General features: G+C 40.7%; 1 long non-coding RNA gene across 1 annotated transcript; it reads left to right on the forward strand.

Moving 5' to 3' along the window:
• Positions 1-454: 454 nt before the first annotated feature.
• LOC117813812 lies at positions 455-2595 on the forward strand. The gene is made up of 2 exons (XR_004631462.1): positions 455-511; positions 2409-2595. It is a non-coding gene; the product is annotated as an uncharacterized LOC117813812 (long non-coding RNA).
• Positions 2596-6886: the final 4291 nt, after the last annotated feature.

A 6886-nucleotide genomic window follows, 5' to 3' on the forward strand; every position in this document is an offset into this window, starting at 1 on the left:
TTACAGCTTAGAAAATGCTAACAAAACTTCTTTGAGTGACTGTTAGCTGCCTGCCAGGTGTCACCTAGCTTACTCAAGATGTGGCCGTGCTTTACATTTGTGTGTTTTGGTACAAAAAAAAATGGTATTTGTCATGAGTCGATGTTTGGTTCGGTTTTTCCGTGTGTTTCATGCCTTGGTTTCTCCTGTGTTTTTCGGTGTCCTTTGTGTCCCCTTGTGTGTGTTTTGTGATCCATGTCTCCTTTTGTACTTTCTGGTGTTTCTTAGTCTTGTCTTGTGTTCTCTGTTTTGTAGTTCTGAATCCCCTGTGTTTCCAGGTTAGTTACTTTCTGCCCTTGTTTTTCCCTCCTTGTTGATTAACCTCATTACCTTCACCTGTGTCCTGTGCTCCACACCTGTGTTAATTACTCAGTGTATTTAGTTCCTTTTTCCCCTGTCTCTTGTCAGATCATTGTATGTCTACCCTGCTGCATGTTCCCTGTGTTCCTGTGCTCCAGTGAGTATGTTCTGAGTAAGTTTTGTTTATTAAATCATTTTTATTTTGTATCTGCATCTTGGGTCCTCCTCATTTCTCCTCAAAAATGACAGTATTTTTATAAATAGATGTTATTGTGATCATTTCAAATGTTCAGTAACCCTTAAAAAAATCTGCACCATAAATTCACGAGATCTAAAATCATCCTTTTATAGTGAGCTACTATCCACAGGAGTAAAGAGGAAAGAATGTATTTAAGACTAAGAAGATAATTTGTGACAGACTTAAATAGACAGAGAAGTGCAAAATAAGGGCCTGTGTCCCAGTGTTGCCAACTTAGCAACTTTGTTGCTATATTTAGAGTTTTTAGACCCATCTAGTGACTCTTTCTCAAAAAAGCGACTAGCGACAAATCTTGCGACTTATACTGGTGTTAAATGGAGATTTTTAGACTGACGTGAAAGCATGTATCATTCTAACTCTTATCAACGAGTAGTGGATGCTGCTGTGAGTCCCTCCTAGGCTGCATTTAGAGCAGGAGGCGTTCACCCCTCAGCATCCAGACTGCAAATGTATTACGCATGTATGAAGACACTGATGGCTGATCCTGCCTGCTGTCTCTTTTTGGTCCATTTTGATTGTTAATGTAGATTGTATACAATAAAAATGTAGAAAATGTTATGGTTGAAAATTTTCACGTTTTACTTTGATTTGTTGTAGGTTCCTAAGTGTAATTATAAACATATTTAGGTGTTTTTTTTTAACCTCCTTTTTGTCTCTGCCTCAATGTTACTCATCTCTCCTGCAGTGTCCATTACAATTTAAATTATGCAAATAAAGCGATGATGTCATCTAGCGACTTTTAGGACAGCCATTAGCTACTTTCCTCACTGAGGAGTAGGCAACACTGCTGTGTCCACTGACATCATTAAAAAAAAATTTGTTCTAGCTCTGGAGAGCTGCTCTTGAATGTCACTCTTCTCTTACTGGTCATTCAAAATCAAGAAAGGGTGGGGCTCCTGATATCAACTTTGTCAGCAACAATGATGTAAAAGAAACTCATCAGATTGGTTTCCTCGAGGGCACAATTTCCAGGTATTGAGCCGCAGCTACTGCCAGGTCCCAACAGTTAGCATAATCATTCCTGGGACCCAAACCTAATGGACTATTAGTGCAATATTGTGTTTCCTGACATCAACTCCAATCAGTTATCACCCTGCACCGCAAATTCCAATTTAAAAAAAGTAGTTTAGAAAAGTAACTCCATTATTGTTTCAGCTTTTTAACTTTTTGCCAGTCTTTGAAAAGCTTCACACTGAATTGCCAAACTTTTGGAAACCGAAAACGTTTTTGCTCATTAGTCTACAATGAAAAACAAATAAATTGTCAGCTTTGATGTCTGCTTTTAAGGCATGAAAATCTGGACTAGATGATGGAATTTACGGCAGGTGAAGCAGGAGATGACGGGAAATCAGACACCCCAATTAACAGTTTGGTTGGATTGTTTTTTTACACCCCTGGAATCTGTACCTTTTTTATTATTTCCCGTAATGTGGGTATACTGGCGGATGCATACAGAATAAGGTATCCCTCGGAAACAATCTGAGCTGTGAAGTAATCACCCAAATATGCCTTGTTAGCCCCTACTCAAGCTGACACTCACTGGGCTTTCACCCAAGCTAAAAATATTTCTCCATTTCTTTCATCTCTCCTCCCTTTTCATTCTGCATGTGAGAGCTTTACTGGGTGCTGCTGGTCCGTGGCCTAACTGAGGCCTAAAGCCCCCCTCCTTCAAAGTAGTGGGATGCCAAACATCCTCTGATTTACAGCTTGGAGCACACGCTATGCCTTTGCTCCTATGGGCTATAAAAGGCAAATGAGAGCGAGATGTCCAGATCCCGCTTGCTATATTAACCTACATTCTTTCCAATAGAGTGGAGTGGCTGCATGATCTGACTATAACCACATGGGGAAAGAGGCAAAACTGTCCAGGCCCCAGCAGAGAACTCACGTGAAGGGCAGATGGAAGGCTTGGATAGCTGTCCGATAAAATCAACTGCTTACCTGCTGTTGAAAACTGAGAGTAGAGCGGTCAATAACATTCCTTTTCTGCTACACAACACCGGCTCCACATCCTTGTCTAGCCTCAAATCATATTACATATTTTCACAGGGGTTTAAGGAAGTGACACCTGTGGACCTGAGTCACCAAAAGTCAAAGAGAGAAGTGGAATCCATGTTCAGGACCATGCTATCTTTAAAGCTTTTCTTAAAAGCAGTGTTTTAAGCCAAAGTGCTGGCTTCAGCTAAATGCTGATAATGCTGTTTTGATTATTTAATTCATCCTTTTAGAGCTTCAACCCTTTTTAGTTATAATATGACTGCTACCACTGAATGAATTCTAAGCTAAAGATAGGTTGTGTAAGTTAGAAACAAGCCGATCTATTGTTAGCTTAAACAAGAAGAATGGGGAAAAGCCTGACATAAGATATGTTTCGTAATTTTAACCGGTTTCAATCATGTAACGTGAGATTTTGTAACACACCCTTAACGTTTTTATTGGTTAGCACACATTCTTGACATACTTCAAGCTTTTCCGTGTTGTTTGATATTATCACTTAAAGGCCCAGTGAGGAGTTTTCCTGTTGTTTCTGGCGACCCCTTCAGGTTAAATTGGTGGTGTTTTTCTTGTATGAAGATGCATTGATATGCCACTCAGCCACTGTTGTCAAAATGGGTCTCTTGCCAAAGCGTGCATTTGTTGAGGAAGCAGAATGAATACAGATCTGCCTTTTAATATTGCTTTTCTTGGCTTAAAGCTAGGGTTGGTAGTCACGGAAAACTAGCATGAATTTGAGGGTGGCATTTCCTCAGGACTCCGTCTAACCCCTCCCCCCCTCCCCTTGGAGCTCCTCCGTAATGACGCCCCCGCTCACATGCACAAGCGCCGGTGCTTCGCTACCAAAACCGGTCCTCAGCACATTGTTTGTGTTTTGCACTACGTCAACTCATGTCTCCCTCAGCGGTAAGAAAACACCAAAACATTATGAGAGTGAAAGTTGAAAACACAAACTTGAAATGTACGCGCGGGAGGCGGGCAGAACAGGATTTGATTGGTTTCATATTTTGGCTCCCAAAGGCAGGGATTGGTTGGTGTTTTCCCAGTTTTACTCCGGCTGTAGATAGCAGCTTTTTTTCACTCTTTTTTAAGAACACATTATGTATTGATTGCCATCGGGACATAAAGATCATTTTAACCAGTATATCTAAATCTGACTACCAACCCCAGCTTAAAGACAACTTTTTGCAAGATGCAGAGTGAAGAGGTGATATGTTGATTTTTAGCGATGTAACAATATTGACAGTAACACAACAATGACAAAACTTTGTGTACTTTGATTTATTACCGTTAGTTAGCTTACTAAACAAAACCTGTCACAGCCTCGGTGGCATGATGCGTTCTCCAGTGTCCGAATAAATGTCGTAATGACATGAATTTACACACGGTCAGTTTTTGGGGTGACTGAAATATACAAAATGGCATTGGAAGCATTTTTGATTGGATTCAATTTACTTGTGCTAAAATTCAATGAGTAGTGCTGACATTTTTTAAACTAGTTAACTATTTTTTTCAACATCATGGTCAAAGGATGTGGAGTGTTGTGTGCTGTACTCTTTGTAAATAAAACAAAAATTCAAATAACAAACAAGAGATAGGAGTAACTTTATTTAATGAAGGTACCACATGAAAAGCTAATGTTTCACCAAAGTTTATTATTTCACTGTTTAGAATGTTGTAACCAAAAATCACGCCAATCTTTATAGTAGTTGTTGATATCTCATTCAAAACCAGGAATGTCAACCCACCTGTGGCTTTACAGGAAAGTCAAGAGATCACAAAGGGATCTCATAGGGATCCATTCTAAGAACTCTTTATATCGGCACAAAATGCATCAAGTAGATGTCACATTGTTCTTTATCAGTGAAACCCTGACCTACTGGAGGCCATGGATGAAAGGTCTGGATATCAGCAAAGTCATCAGGATCATCTGGGTACCATGAATGTCTGTACAACATTTCACGGTGATCCATCACACTGCGGCCTAGTTGAGATATTTCACCATGAATCAAAGTGGTTGTCTGACAGACCAGTATTATGATCCATAGAGCCCCAGTGTTAGCATGGCTGAAATCAGGGTGCTATAGGGTAACATGTGGAAACCTGAAATAACTCTTAAAGAAGAGAATGAAGGGGGATGTCTTGATCAGGTCTTTGTAAAGCTTTGAAGCACAGCACATCAACCGTTTAAGACGCCACCAGGACCCTCGACCGCCTTTTCTTTACCCCACCCGTTCCTCTCTGGATTAGCTTTGCTATGATTTAGCGCCGTTTCTCACTGGCCTCTGGAATGCGACGGGTGACGGATCTATTTTCCTACATTGTTTCACCTGCTCTAAATGGAACCACATGCTGCACAGGACCGCCTCTCTTTTGTCTGTAATTGGAAGCACATGCACAGTGAAGCTAAGACTAAAGCAAAAAAGTGGAGCCGCCACAACCGGCAGCCCCCCCCCTCCTCGGGGTCACGGGTGCCACATTTTGGTCTGGGCCAAGTGACGGGCAGCACAGTATTTATTGAACTAACTGACCTGGCATTACACGTCAAATTGAGCTCTGTGAGATGACTGTATCTTGTGTCCTGCAAGTCTCCCCAGCCCTGGGACTGAAATTTGAGTGGCACTTGAGAGTTTGCTGAGGAAGGAGGCCTTGACACTGAGTCCGACATGCTTTGGGAACACAGTCAGTACTGTACGCTCCATTTGCCACAGTCTGATGTCTGGACAGGACAGGCCAGGGATGCAGGGCGGAGGTATCACTAACTCTTACATCACCTATACTTGTAGCAGAGCAAGATTGCATAAGGGAAGATGTATGATATTTATTAGCTGAGTCAGTCACGATAATTTAACATGACTGCTGGCAATGTATGGAAAGAATCAGTGTGAGATAACAGAGGGAGAAGCAGAAGACTCACTACTCAACAAATCACTGGATGTTGCTAGAGTTTCAGGAAATGTCTCCCTGAAACCTGGAATCATCTGAACAATTGAGTGTTTTGTCTTTTAGATGTTCAGAATTGTATCAGTGTTTGAATTAAAAATTTACCATAAAGTGTCTAAATGGTGTCTCAAACACAATTGTGTCTTATTTCTTGATCTTCATTGAATCAACTCAAATCAATTTAACAACTGTGAATAAAAGCAACATATTCATGTTCTTTTCAAATCAGTTTTGAAATTTGTAACTGTTTTCTGCAAGAAGACCAACGCACTCCAAACACAGTGATTACATTAGTATGGCAAAAAAAAGCACAGGATTTGTTTTACAGTTCACATGACTAGCCAATGAAGTTGAAATGTTTCATTACTACATACACATGCAGGGGCTGTTTCATACTGCTCTCCATTTTTTAATAGCTGACAAGCTCCATTAAACATTCTACAATGAGTATGTATTTACCCTTTATGTGCTTGTCAGGGACAGTGTATGGATACCTGCATGCCAGACAACTTCTGCATATGGTTTGAGTTTGGTTTTCATTATGTATTTGGTTGATAGCACATTGTAAATGTCAGTGAAGTGACACTAAATCTAATTTGGAAGTCAGTCATGGTCTGATATGCAACCTTGTCAAGTGGGTTATAGAGACAATACATTTTTAATATAACTTTCACATTGAGGTAGTCTTATGTAAATGTGGAGAGAGCTGGTGGTATTTGATATTCAGCAGTGACTAATAGTGAGATAGCAGGTTAGCATCAGAGCATTAACAGGCAACAGAGGGGGTCTTCCACACTGTAGGTTCATACTACATTTCCTAAAATAGTTCATACAATGCCAGGTGTCTGTGGCGCTATATTCACTTATCACACATGAACAGTAGGACATAGGAAAAACCATAGACTGTATAAGATATGGACGCAGTATCTATGACGTCACCCATCTGTTTCTGAAGAGCTGTTTTGAGGCCAATCGCTCGACAGCAGCCATATTGCTTCTGTCGAGCGACTGTGATGTGAGTCAGCTGTGTCTCTCATTGGAAGACTCGTAATCTCAATATCTTCGAAATTGCAGCGTTAAAAAAAAATGCACCCCCCCCTACAGTGTGTGCCGATCGAGAAATGAGCTATCTAGACTACACTTGTCTTTTGTTCCAGGCTGTAAACATGTTTATTTCTGCTGTAAAGATTGGCTTTTTTGAATCTTTATGTATATGGTTAAGGTACTTCCGGAGCCAGACTCAAGCGGATCCTTGATGAACTGCAGTTTTTAACACTTCTGCATTGGACTCATATTTTTAGACCGGAGGTTGCCGCTTGGGCATAACCTGCACCTACCTGTCATTGAAGT

This window comes from Notolabrus celidotus, chromosome 6 (assembly GCF_009762535.1).
Source record: "Notolabrus celidotus isolate fNotCel1 chromosome 6, fNotCel1.pri, whole genome shotgun sequence".
Taxonomy (NCBI): Eukaryota; Metazoa; Chordata; class Actinopteri; order Labriformes; family Labridae; genus Notolabrus; species Notolabrus celidotus.